The 25,073-nt window shown below is 32.4% G+C and overlaps 1 protein-coding gene across 1 annotated transcript in view; it reads left to right on the top strand.

Annotated features, from left to right (window-relative positions):
• The window catches only part of DNAJC1 (DnaJ heat shock protein family (Hsp40) member C1), a 249,587-nt gene that overhangs the window by 36,062 nt on the left and 188,452 nt on the right, over window positions 1-25,073 (top strand). The window lies entirely within an intron of this gene.

The raw sequence follows: 25,073 nt of genomic DNA, 5'->3' as shown, positions 1-25,073 counted from the left end.
TACTGGAGAAACTTGTCAAAGGTGCAAGTGCAGGACATACGCGTTTTGTACCAGACACGTTATTGGCCAGAGGTGGAATAGTCCAACTTCTCATCTCTTGGACACAGACTGTCTTGGAGTCTTTGCACAGGCTGGCTCCATGTTTGGTGTGGGTTCTTTGGCAGATTTCAGTGCTCAACCCAACCATTATTTCGTCTTGCTAGTGACTTTCTTCCAGAAATTAGTTTTTCCATGTTTATCTTGAAATGTCCTAGAGAGGAGGGGCTGTTGATTTTATCCTTTGTATCCTCAGGATTTTGCACTCTCTCCACTATATTATATAAATGCTGTAAATTATAATATCAGGGTAATATAAGCAGCTTGCCCTAATTGCTGGAATTTGAGAACTGTCATAACTGCTGTGGGATATATCCACAGCCTGCCATGGGATAACAGGCTTCCTCAACAACTGTGATTAGTCCTTGCTAAGATACATGAAAGGCTTAGTCTCTACCACCATAACACTCAGAATCATATTGAGAAATGCTCCTTTCCTTTTTTACCTTGGAAAGAAAGTCAGCTATTCCCACTTGTTTGTCATTTACTTTAATTCAGCAAAATGCCAGTGCTACATATTCTGTGCGTTACGGTAAAGCATTGCCATCTCTGATCTTGTATGTGCTATTCTAATTCTTTCTCAGAGTTCCCCTTCTCCAGGTCTAGGCAATATTGCTGTCTGTAGGGACAGAGAGAGCCCATAATTGTACAGTCTTTGTTCCTTTATATTTTAGAGGGGCATTGGATCTGAAATGGAATCTTTTATCCCTGCTCCTTCTATTTCTACTTAAGACTTTCTAGCTTTTTAATGGAAAGAAAACAATTCACTGCATCTTGCTTCTGCTTCTAAATCTATGCCTTGGAATATGTGGACATTATAATTGGCTGAGGATGGCAGAGGAAGAAGCTAAGCTAGCTTATAGTAATGTTGCACATTTATAACATATATCTCTATAGACATATATAGGAAAGCAGTTACTTTATGTGCCTTGGAAATGTGACTCCTAACTCTGTGTGTAAAGTGGGAGGCCCACTAAAGAGTGGTATCTTCAGGAATGCAACAGGTAAGCACAGTTATAATTATATCTATCTATATCTATCTATATATCTATATATATATATGCCACCAAACATTTGTGTTTGACATTTAGCATTTAATATGTATGCATATGCTGTTAAATATAAGCAAATAGATCTTTCCTTGAAAACCTCTCTCTGGGTATGCTTTTGCAGTGACACTGTATATGATCTGAGCACATCAAGTAGCAAGAGGGAGAGATTTCCTTCAAAGGTATATTAAAATCTGATTTTGTGTCAGTCATTGTGTAAGAATATGAAGACAAAAAAAAATTAATCCCTATCCTTAAGGAGTTTACATTCTTTCGGGTGAGAAATGTGATTATATGTAAATTAATTCAAAACATTTGCCAAGTTGTTTCTAGAGGAGAGAGTACTAGCAATTGGAGGCATCAAAATAAGTCTCCTGTAGGAGATGGTACTTTTATCTGTTTTGAGGAAAACCAGGGATTCATTGAGATTCGGAGGAATCATGCCAGCATGAAGGTCCTGAGCAAAAGCGTAAGGTTATATTATAGAATATTATGTATAGGCCTGCAGCCTAATGTGCTGGACCATAGAGTGCCTGGAAGAGAATACTATGTAATAAAGGAACGCTTTAGCCAGATAGTGGAAGAACTTTTAAGTGCCAAACAGAGAGTTTGGGAACAATAGGGAGTTACTGGAATTTCTTGAGAAGGGGAGTGATTTGGTCAGACCTGTTCTTCAGGAACTTCAATTTGAAAGTTGTGTGAAGACTGGATTGGGGAGGGAAGAGTCTGGAGTCAGAAACAAGAAGGCTAGTTAGGCTTGAGTCTCTTTTTAAGTTTATATGGCCTATTTTTTTTTTAAACTTTTAATTCAACAAGATTAGAAGGGAAGCAACAAACTGGGAAAACATCTTCACAGTTAAAGGTTCTGATAAAGGCCTCATTTCCAAAATATATAGAGAACTGACTCAAATTTATAAGAAAGCCATTCTCCAATTGATAAATGGTCAAAGAATATGAACAGACAATTTTCAGATGATGAAATTGAAGCTATTTCCACACATATGAAAGTGTTCCAAATCACTATTGATCAGAGAAATGCAAATTAAGACAACTCTGAGATACCACTACACACCTGTCAGATTGGCTAAGATGGCAGGAAAAAATAATGATGACTGTTGGAGGGGATGCGGGAAAACTGGGACACTGATGCATTGTTGGTGGAGTTGTGAACAAATCCAACCATTCTGGAGAGCAATCTGGAATTATGCCCAAAAAGTTATCAAACTGTGCATACCCTTTGATCCAGCAGTGCTACTACTGGGCCTATATCCCCAAGAGATCTTAAAGAAGGGAAAGGGATCTGTATGTGCCAGAATGTTTGTGGCAGCCCTCTTTGTCGTGGCCAGAAACTGGAAAGTAAATGGATGCCCATCAATTGGAGAATGGTTGGCTAAATTGTGGTATATGAATATTATGGAATATTATTGTTCTGTAAGAAATGACCAGCAGGATGAATACAGAGAGGCTTGAAGAAACTTACATGAACTGATACTGAGTGAAATGAGCAGAACCAGGAGATCATTATATACCTCAACAATGATACTATATGAAGATGTATTCTGATGGAAGTAGATTTCTTTGACAAAGAGATCTAACTCAGTTTCAGTTGATCAATGATGGGCAGAAGCAACTACAAAGAAAGAACACTGGGAAATGAATATAAACTGTTTGCATTTTTGTTTTTCTTCCCGGATTATTTTTATCTTCTGAATCCAATTCTTCCTATGCAACAAGAGAACTGTTTGGTTTTGCAAACATATATTGTATCTAGGATATACTGTAACCTATTTAACTGCTTGCCATCTGAGGGAGGGAGTGGAGGGAGGGAGGGGAAAAATCGGGACAGAAGTGAGTCAAAGGGATAATGTTGTAAAAAATTACCCAGGCATGGGTTCTGTCAATAAAAAGTTATTAAAAACAAAACAAAACAAAACAAAACAAAACTTTCAATTCAGCAAGTCCTGCTACAGGACTTGGCACTGATGTTAGGTACAAGGTATATAAAAACAAAAATCAAAGCCTATGTTCTCAAAGCACTTACATCAACAAGAGAGTTGGGGTGGGCTACAACATTTACATAAACAAATATAAATTATGTAAAAGGTAAACAAAGTAATTTTGTGAGGAGGAGAAAGTATTGATAGGGGGAAGAGGGATGAAACAGGAAAGGGATTGGGCAGAAAATGGCACCTGATTTGGCTCTCAAAAGGAAGTTTGTATTCCAGGAGATGGCAGTGAAGAAAGAGAGCACTTCTCACGTAGGGATCAGATTTTTTTTTTTCCAAATGGAGACGGATTTTGGAATGTTCTATTCAGAAAACAGCAAGGAGGCCAGTTTGGCTAGAGTCTATAGAGTGTGGGAGGGGGAGTAATATGAAATAAATATTGTGAAATAAATCTGGCTAGTGACAGATTGTGGAGGGTTTTAGGTGCCAAACATAGGAGTTGGAATTTTTATCCTAGAGGCAGTAAGGAAACATTGAAGCTTCTTCAACAAGAAAATGATATGGTCAAAACCTGTGCTTTAGAAATATCTCTTTGGTTGTTGTTTGAAATTTGGATTGGAGAAAAGAGAGACAGGAAGGAGAAAGATCAAATTACAAAGCTCTTTGGGCAGGACCTGATCTATAGTGTTGACACTAGGAGGAGATAACATTCTCTTTGCCATTATCTACCAACAGCAGCCATCTTCTTCAAGACCCTTCTAGCCCATCATCTCCCATCTTCTCCATTACCTCCAAGGATTTATATCTTCTTTAGTGTTCATGGTCAAGGACCCTCTCATTCCCTGCCAATCTAATTCCTAATCAGAACTTCAGTGATCCAGTGCTAGACCGCTACTGATGTGATCATACCTTAAATCTCAGCGTCTCCTATACCATCAATTCTGCCATAACAACTTCACTTTGCCCTGTCCTTGTTCCAGAATCCTTTCTATGCTGATGATTCCCGGATCTCTATCTCCAGTCCTAGTCTCTCTGCTGAGGTACAGTAGATTTACAACTACTTCTTAAACACCTGGAATAAGATTTCCTATAGTTGTCTCAAACTCAATATGTTCAAAACAGTGCAAAATTACAAATTAACCTTGTTAACATTATCTTTTTTTTTTTTGTATACTGACAAGGCCTAGTCAAGAGTACTAAATATTCCTCCAGTTATTTAAATTGTTCCTTATTTATGTAGTATTTTCTTATTGCATCTATATAAGTATTGGGTAGGTTTTGGTAGCTTACCTCCTGAAGATTATATAATGTATTTTGGAAAAGTTTCTAGTGTATCACCATTTCATGTAATGCCTGCTTTTGATTTTAGATATTTACCTTTCTCCTACTTTATTCTCATTGACTTACTAGCTCATTATCTACAGTAGTATTTCCAAATCATTTCTTCTCTCATTTATCTCATAACTAGATCTCAACTTCCATAGTAAGAGCAAAAGACTAAACCTCTTCTTTTACTGAAGAGATGAAATTGCACCTTAAGAAACTCTCTTCCCCAGAGCTTCTCAGAATTATCACAAATTCTCTTCTCTCTCCCATTGGTTTCAAAATATGAGTTATCTATACTCTTCACCTTCTATCTCTGCTCTTTAATGTATGTTGTTTTAACAAGCAATGTTAAAGTATTGATAGAGTATTGGATTGCAGGGAATCAGGAGACCTGGCCATTGTGTATTGCTCTGATTTAAGCCTGATCTAGTATAATCTGTAACTAATGTTTATTGAATTGAATCATGCATGTGATAAGAAAATGAGTCATGTGTGTTATAGATTTAGTTCATGCTACCTTCTGCCTGAAACCTTTCCTAACCAACCTACTAATACTACCTCCTTCCCCACCGTTTATCTTGTATCTCATATATGTGTGTGATATGTATATTGCTTGTGTACATATGCAGATACATATGTATACGTACATATATATATACATACATACATATTATTTTCTCTGATGGAATAGAAACTTCTTAAAGTCAAAGATTTTCACTTTTGGTTTTGTGCTTAGTATAGGGCATTTCACATAGTAGGCACTTAATGGGTGCTTGCTCATTAATATGATTATTGTAATCGACATTTTTATAAACATTATACATATGGTTTTAGGACTAGAAGGGACCTTAAAAGTTATTTAATCCAGTCTTTTCATTATACAGTGAGGAAAACTGAAGGCCCAAGAAGGGAAATAACTTAAATCAGCTGAGGTTACATAATTTAATGATAAAGATGGGACAATAGTACCTATACCCTTCCTTAGCTAGGTCTGGGACAAAGTCATAAATGATTGCTCCTTCCTTAGCACCTCAGATAACCTTAAATGGTAGAATACTGAAAGATGCTTTTTTTTGATAAAAGAATGAATCATTCCCTACCCTTAAAGTATTGTTAGATTTGCTAGGAAAGGATATGACATTCACAATTAAATATTATATATAAGGTGCATCAGAAAAAAATGTTTTACAAAATTTCAGAAAGGAGAGATTACTTTCAGGAGCAGGGAAAATTAGAAGGTAATAGCTGTATCTGAGCCCAATTTAAAAGTCACCTATATAACTTTCTTGGTCAAATTATTTAAATAATTAAATCTAATTTTTTTTCTTCCATAAAATGGGAATGATAACATTTTATTTGTCATAATAAAAGTGTCTTGTAAGCTTTGAATTACTGTGTGAATGTGTGCTAGTACTTTTATTATGGTAACTGAAATTCTGTTCTTATGCCAAAACTTCAAAGAATTTGACCCCAGGCTTATAAAGTTAGGTCTAGAAGGGACTATAGATAACAAAATGTTGTTCAACTCCAGTTTACAAATGGAGAAAGTAAGGCCTGAAATCACACAAGTAGACAAGACTGAGCTTTGTCCAAAGCCAGATAAGTAACTCTTTTTTGTGTGCGATATGTTTCATGTGTACTTGGAAGGTTTCTTCTTAACGTGGACATTTACTCCTAAATTCAAGCTCATAATTGGTTGAAGGGATTAGGATATTGATGAGAGAAGTGAAAATAATAATTATGGCATTTATATAGGGCTTTTAGTTTTCCAAAGCACTTTACAAATACTATCTTATTTGATCCTCACAACAGTTCTTGGAGATAAGCATTAGTATTATCCTCATTTTGTAGATGAGGAAACTAAAGTAGATAATTTACCTGACATAGTCACACAACTAGTAACTTATCTGGGCTGAGTTTGAATTTAGGTCTTCCTGAATCCAGGCTTAGTGCTTTATCCACTGTGCTGCCTGACTATGGAAGTGTTATCTGCAAGATTCATTCCAAAAGTCTTTGCTTTGTTTAAATTTGTAATTTTCCTTTGAAAAAATTCTTTTCAAGATCCATGCCTTTAATAATGTTAATGATTATGTAACTATCTAAAATCCAGCAAAATAAATTAATGCAGAACTCTTTAAGAAAACATAAAGAAAATTTTTAGAAAGAAATTAGATAATAAAGGATAACTTTTAGAATTTTGTTTTCTCTCCTAAAATTATAGTTTATTTTCAATGTCACTAAATTAGAGCTTATTTGGAGTGTGTATTTTACTTAAATATTTAATACAAAGACTCTACTATTGCACTTCACAGAATTGTGAGCAGAGGGCCAGCTGAGAATGTACCCCAGTCTTACTACTATCTCTTCACATAATCATAGAAGCATGGGTTTTTGGTTTTTCTTATTTCGTCATCTTTAGCCATTTCTCATGCTTTAGACCCCCATTTAGGATTTTCTTGACAAAGAACCTGGAGGAGTGGTCATGTCCTTCTCCAGCTCATTTTATACTTAAAGAAGCTGAGCTGAGTGACTTGCCTAAGGTCACACAACTAGTAAGTGTGTGAGGCCAGAACTGATTCTAGGAACGTGAGTCTTCCTTTCTTCAGTCCCAGTACTCTATTCACTGTACTGCCCAGCTGCCCAGACATCAGGATGCTCAAGCTCAACAATGAACATTGATGTAAGGCCATCATTGCTACTTCTTCAGTTGCATGCGATTGGCTTCTGTTCCTCCTCCTTGTTGCTGCTAATTCTTCTCTAACTATTCTTATGATGGTTGTGTTGCAACTGTCATCAAAGAACAAAGGCAAAAGGGGACTTTATTATTATTCTTTGCTTTTCTCTACTACCTGTAGACCAAGTTACTAATATTACTTCATTATCAGCTAAAATTCCATGAAAAATCTTTTCTTTCCATATATTTCCAATAATTATACATACATATGTAAATTTGCCGTTTGTAAAATACTTAACATTCTGTTATTTGAATCCACAACCGCCCTGTGAGGAAGGTATTTATTTTATTTTTTGGATGAATAAACAAATTCAGAGAGGTTATATTACTTGCCCTTAGCTCCTAACAGCTTGAGTTTTCTGACTACAATTCTAGCCCACTATCTAGAAACACATATTATATATAAAATATTCCTATGAAGGCATCAAAAAGGATAATGTGTTCAAATGGAATCAATCAGAAATGTATTTCTGACAATGTTTTTTCTAGGATGGTTTAAAGAAAAAATATTATATTACATGACTCATCAAAGATTAATGCAAAAACAAATCTGAGGTTACCATTTCCTTTTCTTGTGACAAGGAACATTACCTAGTTCTGATCCTTCTCAACTGTTCCAGTGAATAACAATAGTCATTAGATTTGAGGTGTTTTCAGTCTGTTCACCTTGTAACAGTAGTTATATTTATTCACTTCTGTGACTTGTTCAAAATCAGTGGATGAAGAGACAAGCACAATAGCCTCAGTCTTTCTCAAAACTCCTACTGTAATCTAGGCTACCCCCTGGAGTGATGAATAAAGTATAATGTTAATAAGTATATAGATATCTATAGTGTCTTAAAATTGTTATTGAAAAGTTAGATGCTTATTTTAGTATTCTTTTTTCCTTGTACCTCCACATTTCCCTCAGGAAGTAATTGGCACGAAAAAAGACTAAGCATTCTTTAATATTTCAGTAACGTAATTGTGAATATTATCAAATATTTGAGTTTCCACTTTGTGTAAAATATCTAGGTTTCATAAAATCTGGAGAAGAGAAGTTCTCTTCTTTCAAGGAATATATAGTTTATTTTTTCCCTTCATTTAAATTTTTAAAAAGTAACAATTTTTATTCTGGCCTTCTCATATAACCCATTTCCCACTAAGCAAACCCCTTGGTGTATACCTACATAGTCTCCCATTAGCCATGTCCATAAATGTCTGTCTTTCCATTTTAAGTTCATCACCTTTGGTCAGAAGGTTAAGGGCAGATTTCATCTTCATTCTCTTGTACTTGATTAGGGTTTTTTCCTCAATAATTTTATTGTTGTAGAAATTCTGTTCAAGTTTTCTTCACTTGGCTCTGAATCAGTTCATAAAAGTCTTCCCAGGTTCCTCTATTTCCCATTAGTAGGACAACTCTTTAGTTTCTGATTTTTGGCTACTATGAAAAGAGCTGCTATAAATATTATTTTGTACATGTGTGTCCTTTTCCTCCTTCCTTGATTTCTTTGGGATATAGGCCTAATAGTAGTATATCTGGGTCAAAGGGTATGCACTATTTGGTAACTTTCTGGGCATTATTCCAATTTGCTTTCCAGAATGGCTGGATCCATTCCCAGCTCCACAATTTGAAAAAAGAGAGAAAATAGTCCCCATACTCAACATCAAGTATATAAATGCCAATGCTGAGTTGATTATTGTTTTTCAGACTCTGATTTTATGGCACTTTAAGTGTTAAGCTTTATGTAATATAATAAAGTGTCTTCTAAGTAGTAAATTATAATTACAAATATGACTGCCCATGTTTAAGTTGTTTTTTAAACCTCTACAATTTATACTGTTTTCCCTATGCTATAAGATTTTTTTGTATTTAAAAACAAAAGCCCTAATTGTACTTGAACATTGCACATTTTTTATTTTAATAAATTGTTGGGTTTTTTTTGGTTAGTTATCACCTTTATTTACAAGTATATCCCTTACCCATTCATTATCCAAGGAGCCATCTCTTCTCTCTCTCTCTCTCTCTCTCTCTCTCTCTCTCTCTCTCTCTCTCTCTCTCTCTCTCATACACACACACACACATACATTAAAAGAGGCAAGGGAAGGTAAAAATTATTTCAACAAAGCTAACCAATACAATAACTGAGTCCAACAATATGTGCGGTGTTGCCCATCTGTGGTGTCCCCCACTTTTACAAAGGAAGAGAGATACTTTTTTGTTTTTCAGTTTCTCTGGGATCAGTTTGGTCATTATAATTACACAGCATTCAGGTTCTGTTTGTTATTATTGTTATTATTCTTCCCATTTCCATTGTTGATATATGTGTGAATGTGTATAAATTTGTGTGGACGAGTACATATTTATTTTTTATTTCATGATTTTGTATCAGTTTGTGTTTTCTCATGCTTTTCTGAATTCTTCATCTTAATTATTTCTTAAATTTTAATTATGTTCTATTACATTCTTGTACTACAGTTTGTTTAGTCATGTCCCAAATTTGTTTCTTTTAAAAGAAAAAACATACATCATCCAATTTATATTTTTGCACCTCTACTGGAAAAATAATTACTAATCAAGTCATTTTAAATAAAGGACAACTATAATATCCGGAAACAATTTGATTGTCTACTTGGCCTTTCTCCTTTTGAAGGTGTTTTCTAATTAGAAACATAAGAAGATTGCCAATAAGTGATTCAGAACATGGAATGCAACGATTGTGCTAAAGAGAATTTGCAGAATTCTTCAGTACATCCAATGATGATTTATAATTACAGCTGGAGCTAATATATGTACAGTGTGGCTCTAATGCATAAGCGCAGTAAAGACAACCAGTCAAAGCACCAAGGTGAAAGGGTTAATTGGACTCGCACAGTTCAATTTGCCATTTTAGTGGCCTGTTGTGTTGTCTGTGTAAACAGAGTTGCTAAGTACTTTCCCACCATGCTGCTACCCTTTTATTTACACAGTGGAATCACCAATGAGGTAGGATCAGTTTACCAGTCTCCCTCAGCAGCTAAAGGAACCCTTTCTTCGTCCTTTCTCATTCACTGCTTCCCAGCTGCTGTTCCCCACCTGCCTAACCTTTGTCACTTCTTAAGATTCTAACCCCCTTAGCAGCTGCTCTTTCCTCTCATTTTTTCCTTTTTTTCTCTACCTGACTCCCTTTTTGGAGTTTCCACTTCCTTACATTTATCTTGGTACCACCCATTCACAGTTCATATCTTGATGCAACTATCCTGAATCATTTTGTCAGATAAAACGAAAACTTCCTTACTTTTTTTTTTTAATCTGATGGGGTTAAATAGAATCTATTTTGTAGGTAATAAATCATATCTGCAACTAGAGAAACAACTCTACAACCTTTTTCTAATATATTCCTTTACTTCTTATGTTTTAAAAGTAGTGGTTATATAATTGTTTTGGACTTAATGGCCTAAATCCATTTTGTTAGCATTGGTTTGTCAAGCTTGTTACACTAACCTGCATCTGAATTCAGTTTGTAAATAACTCTTTTCTACCCTGGGAGACTAAAGTAAAAAGTTTCTTTAATTAGCATGATTTAAATGTCATTGTATTTGAATACCTAGATACTTTTCAGTAGTTAGAATTGGTGAATTTCAGCAGTTGACTATAAAACAAAATTACACATAGCCTAGCTTGTTCGCTTTTTTTCATTAGCCCCTGTTATAAAATGGGGGGGGGGGGTGACTTGTAGCAGTGTTTTGAAAGAAAACTTCAACCTTCCTGATGGTGACAGTATAAGATCTTTAGAACTGGAAGTCTGTTCACTTTTCTAGTGCAATAATCCACCATTCCGTAGAGATAGTTATCTCTCTTCTACTTGCATGTCTCTGTTGACAGGGAGCTTGCCTCCTGAGGCTGCTGATTCTTAATTAGATAGATCTAATAAGAAGTTTTCCATTGAGCTGAATTGTCTCTCTTTGTAACTCATGGCCATTGTGCATATTTCTGCCTTGTAGAGAAACACAAAACAGTACACTCTCTTTTATAGGCCAGCCCTTCCCATATTTTTATGTGTAATATTGCTACTTTGCTACTATTTCTGCAACAGCCTGATATAAGAAATTCATTATTTAGTAATCAAGGATATTTATTTAATGTGTAACCTAATTAAATGTCTGTCTTATTAATTCTATACAATTGGAATCCCATGTATAAAATTTCACAAATTAGAGACTAGAATTCTTACTTTGATTTTCTTTTCTCAGCTATGTAATTTCTAGCATTTTAAGTGGTCTCTTACTACCTTGAAGTACATAAGTGTATATATATTTATGTGTGTGTGTGTGTGTCTATATGTATGTCATTGCCATGTACAATCTGATAATTTTGTACACAAAGGCTCTTTTCCCTTCGACAGATCATGGTTTTGCAATCTCGGAATAGTCTGCTTCCATTTTTAAAATATCAATTTTATATAGCATGCTAGAAACCACTTACTAATAGTTTAAAGGTTCTAAAAACATAGATGTCTTTAGTTTAATTTAGTTCTATAAAGATAGATGCTTTTAATTTAGAAAAAAAAAGTGAAAGGTGAGATTCACATCTTCCCTTTGTATAAAAGTAATAAAAAGATCAATGAGTTATAACATAAATTACTTATATTTATTATTAACATCTTATGGTTAGAAAGTGTGCATTATGTAAAAAATCTTCATAGAAAAGTGAGCTGGTGAAATGGAAAGAATACTCAATTTGGAATCAAAGATCTGGATGTGAATTGTTCTTTAGTTCTTGTTACTTAGGTGATTCAGGTAGGTCATTGTCCATACTTGTGTTGTAATCTCCCACTTACAAAACTAAGGTATTAAACAAAATGATTTCTAAGGACTTCTCCAGTCCTAAATCTCATGAAACAATTGTGTAATGTAGGTAATTCCAAGCATATTATTACTGTTACCATTTTACAGATGAGTCACTTGAGCACTAAAGAGATTAAAGTCATTTGTCCCAGGTTACATAACTACCAAGTGATAAATTTGGAGCTCATGTTCAGGCCTTGATCCCAGGACCAGCATTCTGTGTTTCTAATTCTGACTTTGAAAATAATTGTCTGTCCATTTACTCAAAGCAAGGTATGATATCTGCTAATCATGTTTAACTCATAAAACTAGATATTTACATATATATATAATATATATATATATATATATATGTAAGACACAACACAGTTCTTGGTACATATTAGAAGCTATGTGGATGCTTATCCTCCTTCCCCCTTCCCATTTATTTGTTTCCTTTAAGCAGCCACTATAATTCATGGCAAGGAACAATACAGATTAGCAGGCCTGTTTTACACAAAACACATTTTACTTTTTGAAATTTATTGCATAGCCAACGTTCTAAAATGTTCATTTATCTTTAAATAGGATGTCCTGCAATTTAGATGTAAGAAAAAATATACTTTCTAATGCATATATCACATATATGTATATACCTGAAAGATGAAAGATGTTTATTATGTTATTTAATCACTGATTCCAGTAAGACATTTTGTATTGTCTAGTATGACGTATTAATGCCTATCCAGTTTAGAAATAAATAATAACATTCTATGGAATACAAATGTACTTTAAGAAAACTAATGCAGATGCATTGTAGGGGCTAAATCTTAATTACATAGCTAAATGGTTGGTTGGTTGTTAACTATGCACTTTTTTATTGTTGTGGTTGTGGTTTTCTATCTAAAACTTGTTGCCTGAAGATTATATTTTAGTTGTTTCCCTATTTTTCCATTTAAATTCAGTTCATACAGTGTTTGAGTCCTCTTATTCAGTTGCTGAGGAATTATTATCAAGGAATGAATGAATTATGTATCAGATTGGGTGATGGTAGTGTGATGGTAGTGGTGGTGTTAGTCTGACAAATTCATTGATACAAGGAATTCCCAGTTTTTAAAAAAAAATCCTTCTACTAGTGGAGCCTGGCTTCTGCTACTCCACTAAGAGCCTTGAAACACTGCTTCGGGCACTGGAGGTTAGGTAACTTGTCCAGGTTGATTCAACTATTATTATTTTCCTGAAACTATATTTGAAAGCAGGTCTCTATGACTTCTAGTTGCCTTTTTGAGCTAAGTATTGACTCCTAGAAAATCCTATTAGTATTTTTTTTCAATCCTAACCTTATATCGATTCTCAAATTTATTCCTTATTTTCTTTGTTATACAAAGTTTTAAAAACAAATTGGAACTTATGAGATACCTTAGGCATTCTTTAGAGTTTTGTTGTTGCTTTCCTTGAGATATTAAACATTTTCCCTTTGTTTAAAATATTGATATGTATGTTCAATGAAAACTTTAAAAAAATTTTCCTTTCCAAAAATCAAGTGGATTCTCATGTACATCACATCCTTTTTAAAATAGTTTCAGTGTTAATAAATTAATCCAAAAAAACTAGATTTATGTTTTGCACTTAGAGAGAGGCTGGAAGACGACTTGTATTTTTTGGCTTAACTATTCTTTTGAAAAGGTGAGAAAACAATGGAAGCATTCCTTAGACCAATCACTAAGACTTTGCTGAAAGCATAACAAAGACTCAGTTGTGTTCTGCTGCTTCCACACTGCCAACTAGCTGAGGGGCCAGATGAGCTCTTCAGAAGCAAAATTCTTATTGTAATGCAAGTCTGCATTCAAATAAACAGGATAAGGGAAGTAAAGAATGTATTTGAAATTTTGCAGTTAGTTCCTCTTTTTCCCATTTTTATTACATTTGAAATCATCTTTATTCTGTATACTTGTCTTTTTCTAATACCTTCAAAGTAAATTTATGTCAATCTCTTAAATCCTAAATTGTAACAAATAATTGCTATGGCCTAAATATTGTGTTCATATTTGTACAATTTGTACAAGTATAAAGGTATTTGAGCATTTGATTTTGGATTTAAATTATTTTTCGATCTGGAAAATAATCTGATTATTTTCAGAATAATCTGTTATTTCAGGATGTTCCTAAATACTAAAAGAAATATTTCTTTTATCACTTATGGCAAATGATTTTAAAAGCAAGTGCATAGTTTTCCCTCCAGAAAAGTATTGGAATAATTTGTTAGTGTTCTTCCACTAGTTATTTAGATCACATTTTTTATTTAAAGGATTTCTTAAGTTTTTCACATTATATTTCTTTTTCTCTTTTTAAGAAAAGGTTTTACCACATAAGGAGGGAGAGAAAACCTGACTTTTAGAGTTCTCTTTGAAATCATTGAGCAATTAGGAGAAATACCAGATATGGATGTTTTGTAATGAGTTTGGAAAGCTTTTTATATGGTATGTTATCTCTAAGAAAATCCAAAATATTTAGATTGATAAAAAATAAAGGTGCCCAAGTATACCATATCTAGCTCTTAGTTATTGTTAGTTGTTAATTTATGACTGGTGAGCCAACTCTAATGTGATAAGAAAAAAAAAAAAGGACAGAAGCAAAGATTTTTTTCTAATTCCTGTAAATAAGTGATTTATTTGTGCCAATAAACTGTATGTATTTTTAAAATTAAGATATTTAGCTTTTGAAATGTGATCAGACAGCATACAAAATTAAGATCTTTGTTTTAACTGCTTCATGATAAAAGTTTAGAAGTAGCAGAAATTCAATTTAAGTTTAATGTTATGAAGAACATGTGAAAATATGTGAGTTGAGGAAACTCAAAAGAGGGGAGCTTAGAAATATCATTCAGAAAAATTTTCAAATAAGATTGTACTAGTATTTGTGTTTAATATTAAAACCAACCACTACTATTCAAAAGATCTCAGCAACTTTGACGGTTCTCCCTTCATCTTTCTACCTGTTGAGAGGGTGTTGTGAAAAAATAGTAAATAACTTTGTAACAGGATGTTTCTATACTATGTAACAGAAGAAGGCACATCAACTTTACATGTTTATGTGAGTTACCTTTGGAAATAACTCTTTTGTGTCAGTTTTAAATAGAGATGCTATGCCAAGGAATCAAGATTTACAGAGGAGAAAGGAGGAAAGCATTCATTATGGAAAGACTAGAGCAAATATTTAAACAGGGTGACAAATACTTTCTCCCAACTTAGAAAAAATTCAAATCATTTATTTAAAAATGTTTTTAGATTTTTTCCCCCTTCCTATCCTTCCTCAATATTTTAACTCTTCTGGATATACAGCTATTATTTAGTCACATTTCAGTTTTTATCTTTTAAATTTGATGTGCATATCTTTCTGATCCTTCTGTTGGTTCTCTTTAAATAATGTATCTATGTTGAAAAGCATGAATATATGAGTTTTCCATGTAATTGTTTTCAAAATAATAAGAATGTTTTTTGCTTTCTTCAAAATATCAAAGAACTATAAAATTCACAAAAATCTATTCTTTTTAAAAATTAAGGTAAACTTGGCATTTAAATATTCTAACATTTTTTAAATGAAGAACATCTTTGGAGAAGTCATACAAATGCCTTTTTGTACCTGGGCAGATAGCTGATGGTACCAGTGATAATTTGGGAATTTAAGTAATTAAATTAGTTTTAAATTCAAATGTTTTGCATACAGTATCAGATAGTGAGTATAACAAACCTCAATGATTTAAAATAATACACTGTAATTCCATTGTAAACTCAACACCCATACTTAAAACTAAAAAAAGGTTTTGTCATGGATTGCCTATGTTCTGGAAAATGTATTTTGAGTAATGTTATTTCTGAAGTCATATAATCAGTTTTGTTGTTTTTACTTTGGTGGATTTCCTTTTCTTTTCTTTTCTTTTTAAAATAAGAATGTGTTTTCTTCAGCCTAATTCTTATATTCTTTATTATATTTAACTTAAATATGTTTTGTTCATTCTTATATATGTTATCTTCCTGACTGAATGTAAGAAATTGTTTCATTTTTGCCATTGTGTGTCTAATGCTTGGCTCTTAGGAGATACCCAAGAATTACTTGTTGATTGATATTTAGAGCAATAAGAACATGTAGGGAGGGAGGAACATTGATAAACATAGTTTATATCAGTGGAAATACCTCTGAGGAAAATTGGAGCAGACCTAGAGATTGTTTTTAGCAGTTGTAGAATTTTCCTAAATTTAATTATTGACTTAGTAGTCACAAAATTGTATCTGTATTAAAGAAATAAGGGAGATATTTCAATATATTCGATAATTTTAAGGACTCATAAACATATAGGATTCTCCTCCTTATTTCCTGTCAAAATTAGTACAGAAAATAGCAATATATTTCATAAGAAATTGTTAGCTCCTTAAAGCTAGTAACTACTATTAGGAGAAAAACATGAAACTATTGACACCTTTGGGTAATTTTTGTTTTAGCTCTTGATCTGTGAGAATTCAATAAATGATAAATGTTATATTGCAACCTTTAAAAAGCTAGACATTGCATCAGTGGGATTATATCTACAGGGTGTGCAAGAGTAAAATATAGGCTGTGTCACTCAACAGCACCCCCTATCATACATAGCAGCAGGGTGCACAATTACACCAAGAAACAGATTTTTAGAAACTCTTTGCTTCAAGGTTGTAGTTAGTGAGACACATGTATGTTTCTGTGTATCTCCCCTTACTGAGCTTATGTGTCCAAATTGGCTTCCATCCGTCTGCCTATGAAATCCCACCTGTCCTCTGTCTCTATGGTAATAAGAGGAAACAGGATATTATAATTCCCTACAAGCAGAAGTTTAAGCACATGAACTAAGGGAGGAGCAAAATTGAAATGTTTCTAAAAATTACTGACTCTGTTTTGTATGCTAATGACTCTCTGAAGGAGTTTAATCAGTTTGTTCAAACTCCTCCCTGTTTATATTAATTATATCACCTATTAATTATTCTAAAACATGAAAAACTAAGGGAAAACATTTTTTGGATGGAAAACTGCCCTGGTGGCCAGAAGCCTTTGGAGTTTAGTCCCTTGTCCTTTAAGTTTGTGACCTGAAACAAATCACTTTTCAGAGTTTTCTTTTTACTCATCTAAAAGAAATGTCCTAATAGAGAGCTATTTGGAAACATCATTTAAAATTCCTGTCCAAATCAAGTAATTTTAAAGTATGCAAGGCCAACAATGATAATTTTTAATACTATAAGAAAAAAAAATTCCAGGTGTAAGAAAGTAGACTTCAGGTAACCTAAATTATGGACAAATCGTGCATAGGGCAGATCTATGCCCAATTCTAGATGAGTTGAACGAAGTTCAGATTTTATCAGTGTTAACACTGATACATGAAATATTTCGTAGGTTTTTTAATCTTGTAGGTTCTATCCTGACTTCAGTAAAGATTTAATTCAGTGTCTTCTCCATCTCTATAGATGCTTTAGAATATATACAATGTATGTATATGTGTATGTATATATATATATACACACATACACATACGTATATATAATTGTACATATGTAGTGTATATATACAATAGTACAATATACTATAAAATATTTACGATAAAACATATACAGTGCTTTAAAATAATAATGGAAATTCAGAATGATGATCTCATTGACATACTCTAAGTTCTTCAGTAATCAGGGAAAGATTGAATTTTGTCCAAAATATTGAGCTTATTAAATCAGTGGAAATATACAAATATGTATTTTAGATTTCCCATAACAAATGTTTCTGACATTTGTTTCTTCTGTGTTTGTGCTTACCTGTGAAGTAATTTTTAAAATTCAATTATCTAGAATGTAACTCTAATTTTGATTAGAATGCTATGTAACTCAGTGTTTCTAGTTTATCAATATTTAAATTTCTAAGTGAAGTAAATACTCCATATATTATAATGAATACAAAATAATCCATATTGAAAATTCTTCAACTAAAGACAATACTTCAAACCTTTAGAAGCACCAGTGTCTAAGAAATTTATGTGAGCATTACAGTAAAGATTGTAAATAAAAATAGAAGAATTGTTATGAACTGTTCAAATTATTGGAGAAGCAAACCAAACCACTCCAATATCTTTGCCAAGGGAACTCCATAATATCATTGGCCTACTGTCATGTACAGGATCATAATTTACAGTTTACAACTGAACAACAAATTTAAATTGTGTGAAAAGTTTTGTTTAATGTTATAAAGGTAAAGTGAATGACGGTCCACTTATTAGCCAAGTGTTTACTTGCAGTTTCATAGGTAATCAAAAGTAATCATAAAAGCAAAAATATATATTAATATATATATATAATGGGATTTTGGTAAGAATATGTCTTTATAGTAAAGGATTCTAGAAAGTTATAAAAATGTACAAAAAAATTGTAAATCTATTCAAATAGATCTTTATAAAATATATCATTGGGTGGTTTTCCTTTGAAAATGTTCCCAGCTTCTTTTAATCAAGCTTTTTTGACCACTAGTCCTATGGTCAGTTATATAGCAAAATTAATATTCTTTGAGACATTTTTATTTTTACCATATAATTTATTTCTCACTTAAAGTGGAGTCAGAGAAATGAGTAGACCTCTGTAACTATGAATCTTAACAAATACAGCTAAAACAATGACGTTAAACTGAAATGAATTTTCAGAGAAAGTTTATATTTGATTATATTGCATACTTGGAGTATTCTTATTTTTGCCTCTGTAGATCTTGTTTTCTAAGGCTTGTGCTTCATACTTCTGTGGTTGTCTTTGTATATCATTAAAAAACTTATTCTAGGATTTTCCTCTAAAGAAATTTCTGCATCGAATTTTTGTATCATGCCATATAATTTAAAAATCACTGGTAGTTGGGAATGGGTTACAATATGATTGATGGCAATTTAGTGGAATTTTTTTTTTTTTAGCGTTATAGCTGATTTTCTTTTTTATTTTGCTTTTCAAAATGAGAATTGGTACTCTCCAAAAAGTAAAAGCCTTTGACATTGTCAGTTTAACTGGGGTAAGCTTTTTTCTGAAACTAAGCTACGGGATGTTATTTCAGGATCTGAACAGTAAAACTGAGCCAAAAAACTGATTCAGAACTATGAAGTATTAATGCTCTAAATCATTCCCCCAATGGACTAAGAGATATGAAAAATGTCACAAAACTTGTGTTCATGTTATTATGAATCAAGAATGACACATAAACATAAATACATATATATAAAACATCTGTATATATACATATATGAGGCCTAAATTTGTCGTTATATGAAATATATTCTGTATTACTTGTGGATATTTGCATGTAGTATTTGTGTTTAAGATACTCAAAGCACTGTATAAACACTATGACATTTAGGGAGGTTATTACTACAGTAATTATTGTACTCTTTTAACAAGTAATTAAACTGAAGCTTAGAAAAGTTGAGTGATTTGTCTTTATCATCTAGAAAGTGAATATTGAGGATAATGTTTGATCTCAATCTTTCCTGATTCTCCTTTTTTCTTTACTCCTATCCTATATTTCCTGTGTAAATTAGTTTGATTCTGTACTTGTGGAGGATGGGGGTTGAAGGTGTACTGATTCATAATTTGACATCTTCATATTATTTTGTGTGTAAAGTGCTTTTCCAAGGACTTTGTAAATACATTCTACAAGTTAGAGTATATCACCTGATAATATGTGCTTGGGATTGTGATAGATGTGCCTTTATTGGTATTATTATTTGCACATTATATTTAGTTATAAAATTTGGTTTAAAAAGTTGTCAATTTGATCACTTTTTTACGTAGTTATCTTAAAGAAAAGAAGACAAAGGTTTTTAACTGCCTCGTTTGCTTTTTCTTCTTTAAAAGAAGATTCTTTTGGCATTCGTCTCTGTTAGATTTTTTTTCAGGCCTGTTTCTCTCCCTAGCCAGAGGTGATGTTAGTCATCCAACACATAGCTCTGTTGGACATTAAAGGAAACTTTTATGCATGGATTATAAGTTCATAGAAGAAACCTTAGAATCTCAGTGGCCAGCTCACTTCCTTTACAGGGACTTGACCTTGTTCCTATAATTCATAACTAGAAGATCAAGATGTGTTCAAATGCAGGTTTTTTGATTTCACATCAATCAATTGACAAGCTTTCCTTTAAAATTAGGCATCTTCTAGAATCTGTGGTAGACAGCTAGGTGGCGCAGTGAATATAGTGTCAGCTCTGAAGTGAGGGAGATTCTTCTTTCTGAGCTCGAATCTAGTGTCAGACACTTATAAGTTGTGATCCTAAACAAGCCACTTCACCCCTTTGCCTCAGTTTCTTTGTCTATAAAATGATCTGAAGAAGGAAATGGCAGCACCGCTTCCAGACAGCGGCCACCCAACCATTCTAGTGTCTTTGCCAAGAAAACTCCAAATGGGCTCAGGAAGAGTCAGACACAACTGAAATGACTGAACAATAGCAACAGAGATTGGGGGGAAGGGATATATATATATGAAATACATGAAAGGGACAATCCCTGCCCTTAAGGAGCCTATATTATTGAGACAGAGAGAGAGAGAGAGAGAGAGAGAGAGAGAGAGAGAGAGAGAGAAAGAGAGAGAGAGAGAGAGAGATCGATCTATTGAGTGTGTGTGTGTGCATGCGCGCACACACGTGCAGATAATAATTTTGTGGTAGAAAGAAGGAAGTTTTGGGTAGCTGAGGAAGATCAGAAAAGGCTTTGAGCAGAAGGAAAGAAATCAGGAGATTTGAAAGTTCAGGAGAGAGTAAAATCCATTTCAACAGTAGGGCACATGGCTTGTGCAAAGACCATGGGAGGGAAGGTGGAATACTGGGCATAAGAAAGAGCACCCAAATGAACTCGACTGATCTGGACTTTAGTGGACTCCCCCATGGAGGGGAGTTATATATATTAAGGCTGGAAACTGAAGTAAGAGCCAGGTTGTAAAGAACTGTTATAGTGCCAACCAGAAGAGACTACATTTGACCCTAGATACCTCTATCTAGGTCAAATAGGGAGTTCTGGATGAGAGGAAATGAGACCTTAAGGAGAATTGAAGAGAGACAGGAGATAGAATGACAAGATTTGGCGGCACTGAATGTATGGGATGAGGAAAGATGAAGATTCAGGATGACTGAGATTGAAATTTTGGATGACAGAAGAATGATGTAGCTTTCAAGAATAATAGGAAAGTTCAGAAGAGGTCAGGTTTGGGGCAAAAGATAATTAGTTCTATTTAAGAAAAATTAATTCCTTAAGATATGACTTTCTTAGGAGAAGTCACTTATAAAGATTATTATTTCAATGATGGTGTGATTGATATTTTCTATTTTAACAGTGAATTGAACATATTGGATTTCATTGATAGTAAAAATCACTGCTTTTTTCAGCTTCTTTTATCACAGAAGAATACGATCAGTTGCCTGATATTTAAAAATATTTATATTCTGAACTTAATAAAATCCAATATTTAATTTTTATCTTAGAAGAATTTTAAATGTAATAAAAGTATTTCAGGCTTGAGGATACATAAATACAGACCCTCTCATGGTCCCCATTTTATAAAAGCAATTCTAAAACTTTGCTTTCTAGAATTTGACATAAGAAAAGGATTATGTCCAGTAGTCAGATATTTGTAATTTTTGCATTAAAACAAAGAATAGATGACATGAAATGGGCAGATTTTAGTTTTTTTAAAGCTCAATTTTAGTTTTTTACCACTTGATGGCAGTGAAGGAACTAGTGCTACAAGGGAAGGGTAGGGCAAGACCCTGTTATGAATAACAAAAGGGGAGGTACAAAGGAAGTCTGACATTTCAATATTATTCACATTTCTAGGTGATATTACTTATATTACAAGTGACAGTAGTGGGGGGGAAAAGCCTCTAGATGGAGCTTCAGTACTTTCTAAGGGAGCATATTTTCTACACCTTTCTAAATGTATTTTTATGTTTGAAATAATTTTGTGAAAGATAAACATACTTCCCCAATAGTATTTAAGAATTAATTAATATCTTTTTTAGCAGAAAAATGCAATTATTTCTTCATTGGTTTCTAATAATTTTTTTCTAATAATTTGAGAATAACATTTTAAGTGTCAGATCTTAAAATAGTTTCAATGATTAAAGTTAGCTAAATTATATTTAAATGTTTAGTAATTTGCCCTATTTCTGACAAAATATTAGAATATCTGTGTATATTTTATTATTTTGAAATATAAAGGAAAGTGGCTAACTCATTCATTGGATTTTTAAAAAATTCCTATTATGTTCAAGATTAACTCTTTGGAGGATATACTTTTAAAATGAATCAATAAGAAACTGGGTAGGTGGGGGAGTATTTGAATTCTAAACTAGAACTCAACTCAACTAACTTGGGTTTGGGTGGGGAGGAAATTCCTTAAAATGTAGCTCTTCAGTGTAGGACAAATAGATTAGCAAATATACAAAAACTTGGGAGAGTTTTAACCGTTAGCAGCTTAATCTTTGAATATCACATATATTTAATTTTGTGAATATCAGTATTTTACAATAAAATTCACCTAAAACAATGTTGTTTTCAGAAAAGTGTTATTTCTTTAATGTTTTTTTTTTTTTTTAGTTGCATTGTTTTAGAATTTGGGGAGAAGTTTAGTTTTTTAGGAATGCTCAACAACAAAAATTTTAAAGTAATAATTACTCTATTTCAACTATTTCAAATCGAATGCATGAAATAATATTTGCCATATTAAAATTAATATTTTGGGTATAATAATTATTTTCAAATTTTAAATAAGATGACATGGCTAACATGAAAATTACATGTAATAGAACATTTTTTTAAAGTTAAAGATATATAGTTGAAATTAACTTTTGTAATTTTATATAAAACATTTAAACAATTACTTTTGCTTAATTCATCATGCAAAATTTGGCTTTTTAGAAATATTGATTTTTTTTTTACATAAACATACTTCAGGTTCTCTTTTATCTAGCATAAATATGTGTATAAGTAGATATAAATTTTAAATTAACAAGCCAAATAGCTTTAAAAAAAAAAAAAAAAGACTTTATACTCTGTCAGTAATGTTTATCTTAGTAGTCAAATGAGGATGCTATTGCTTTTGCTTTTTTTTTTTCTTTTGAGAACAATTGTTAACGTTCTCAATGCTTGGTTGTTTTTTTCAGGAATGCATGCAGAGCCTTTTCAGAGTTATAATAACAATAAAAAAAAGAAAATCTTTACAATAGATAATTTTTCATGAATTTCTCCTAAGTACACCCTAATAATTATGTTTATATTTATTCCTCAAAGTGTTTCAACAAATATCATGCTAATAATTTATTGTGATTATGTCAATTTTTTAAAAATGTGCACCAGATTAATCTTTTAACATTAAGAATATCTTAGGGAAGTCTTTGACACTATTATGTTTTAATTTGGTGTTGTGGAACTTTGCTTGTCGCTTTGGAAGAGAGAGTATAATTGGAAAACCCCAGTACCATAGGTATGAGAAATGATATTTTTCCCTTCTTCAAATATTAAATTTAGTTGTGACTGAGAGCAGACTTCATAGAATGAAACTCTCAGCTACTAGCAAATCATAAAATTGACAGTTTTATTTTTAAAAAATCTTTCTCCAAAAAATTAGGGTAATTAGGGTCTACCAAATAGTTTTTATTGTGCTAATTACTTTCCTACTACCAACTGTCCCCTTTTCCACTCCCCAAAGCCATGTGTATTACTTTATTTATCTGATTTAGTGTTGCAGACTTTCCTAAAGAGAGAATATGTTTCAGGAATGTTTTCTAAGTTTTCAAGAGATTGCTTCTTATTACTAATTGTTTCTGAACTAAAATGATGTGCCTTAAATTAGCTATCAATCTTAAACTGTAATAATTTAAGTAGATAGTTGTCTCCATTTATTAGCCATCCAGAAATTAAAAAAAAAAAAACTAAGAATTTTTTAGGTAACACAGGAATCTACAATCTGTATTGTTTTGCAGAATTTGAAGAAATAGTAATAAAATGTATTCATTTGGAATATTTGGTACTAAAGTAAAGTTAAAACATTTCCTACCTATGTTGAAGGTTATTGTTTTGCTAATTTTGCCTTCTAAAACCTTTTAAAGATGGCTAAAATGCAGCATGTGGTAAGCCTGTCTGTGGCTAATGAAATTCACAATTTTGTTTAATTAAGTCAGATTTTTATTTAAATTTTATTATGGAAGCAATTACTATATTTCTTAACTTCTCAGCCATTTGTGTTGGTTTCATGTATACATAATCTTCCTAATTTAACACTTTATTTAAATGATGATTTCATCTTGCTTAGAAAAAACTGTTGTCAGAATCTGCTGTATCTATTGCAATTGACCAAAAGTCCCATTTGTAAAAGTATCAACAAATTATGTTGCATTATATCGATAGAATTATCAATTACCATACATTTTTTTCACTGTACAGAAAACAAAATTAAGTACCCAAATAGAAGTTGAAAGCATTTTGAGAAAAAAACTCACAAAGCTATCATTTCCTCTTATGTTTCCTTTTAAACTAGTCAATTTATAAATTATCTTGAAATGTGGTCTAGTTAACAGATTTTTATTAAACTGTATGGTGAAAACATAATGAATAAGCACAAGGCAATCTGTAGCAGTTATCGTGGTGTTTAAACCAAATCTCCTTTGATTTGTCAAAACAGCCTATTATAGCTACAATAAAGCACTGAATCAGCTCCTGCTAGAAATACTGAGTTTGAAAAAACACATGCCCATTGTAAGAATTTCTAGAAGGAATATCACTGGACAGCTTTACCATCATCTTAAGTAATTTAAGAATATCAGCTGTCTTTTCAATCCACGTAAAAGTTTTGTCACCACATTACTATTGTATATTCACTTCTGTCAGTGGTATCTAACATAATCCAATATGGACATGTCAGCATCCTCTGACTTGTTTCTTTTCTATTCTCTACTTAAATTTTCAGTAAAATTATTCATTTGTTAATGTTCATTTTTCTATAATTATATAATTTATTTTGTAATTTTACATAAGACACAGATTACCTTCAACTATAAACATAATCTATTAAAATAATTTTATAATTTTAGGCAATGTAATTCCTACATTT

This window comes from Antechinus flavipes, chromosome 5 (assembly GCF_016432865.1).
Source record: "Antechinus flavipes isolate AdamAnt ecotype Samford, QLD, Australia chromosome 5, AdamAnt_v2, whole genome shotgun sequence".
Classification (NCBI taxonomy): domain Eukaryota; kingdom Metazoa; phylum Chordata; class Mammalia; order Dasyuromorphia; family Dasyuridae; genus Antechinus; species Antechinus flavipes.
This window is presented reverse-complemented; position numbering and strand designations above follow the sequence as displayed.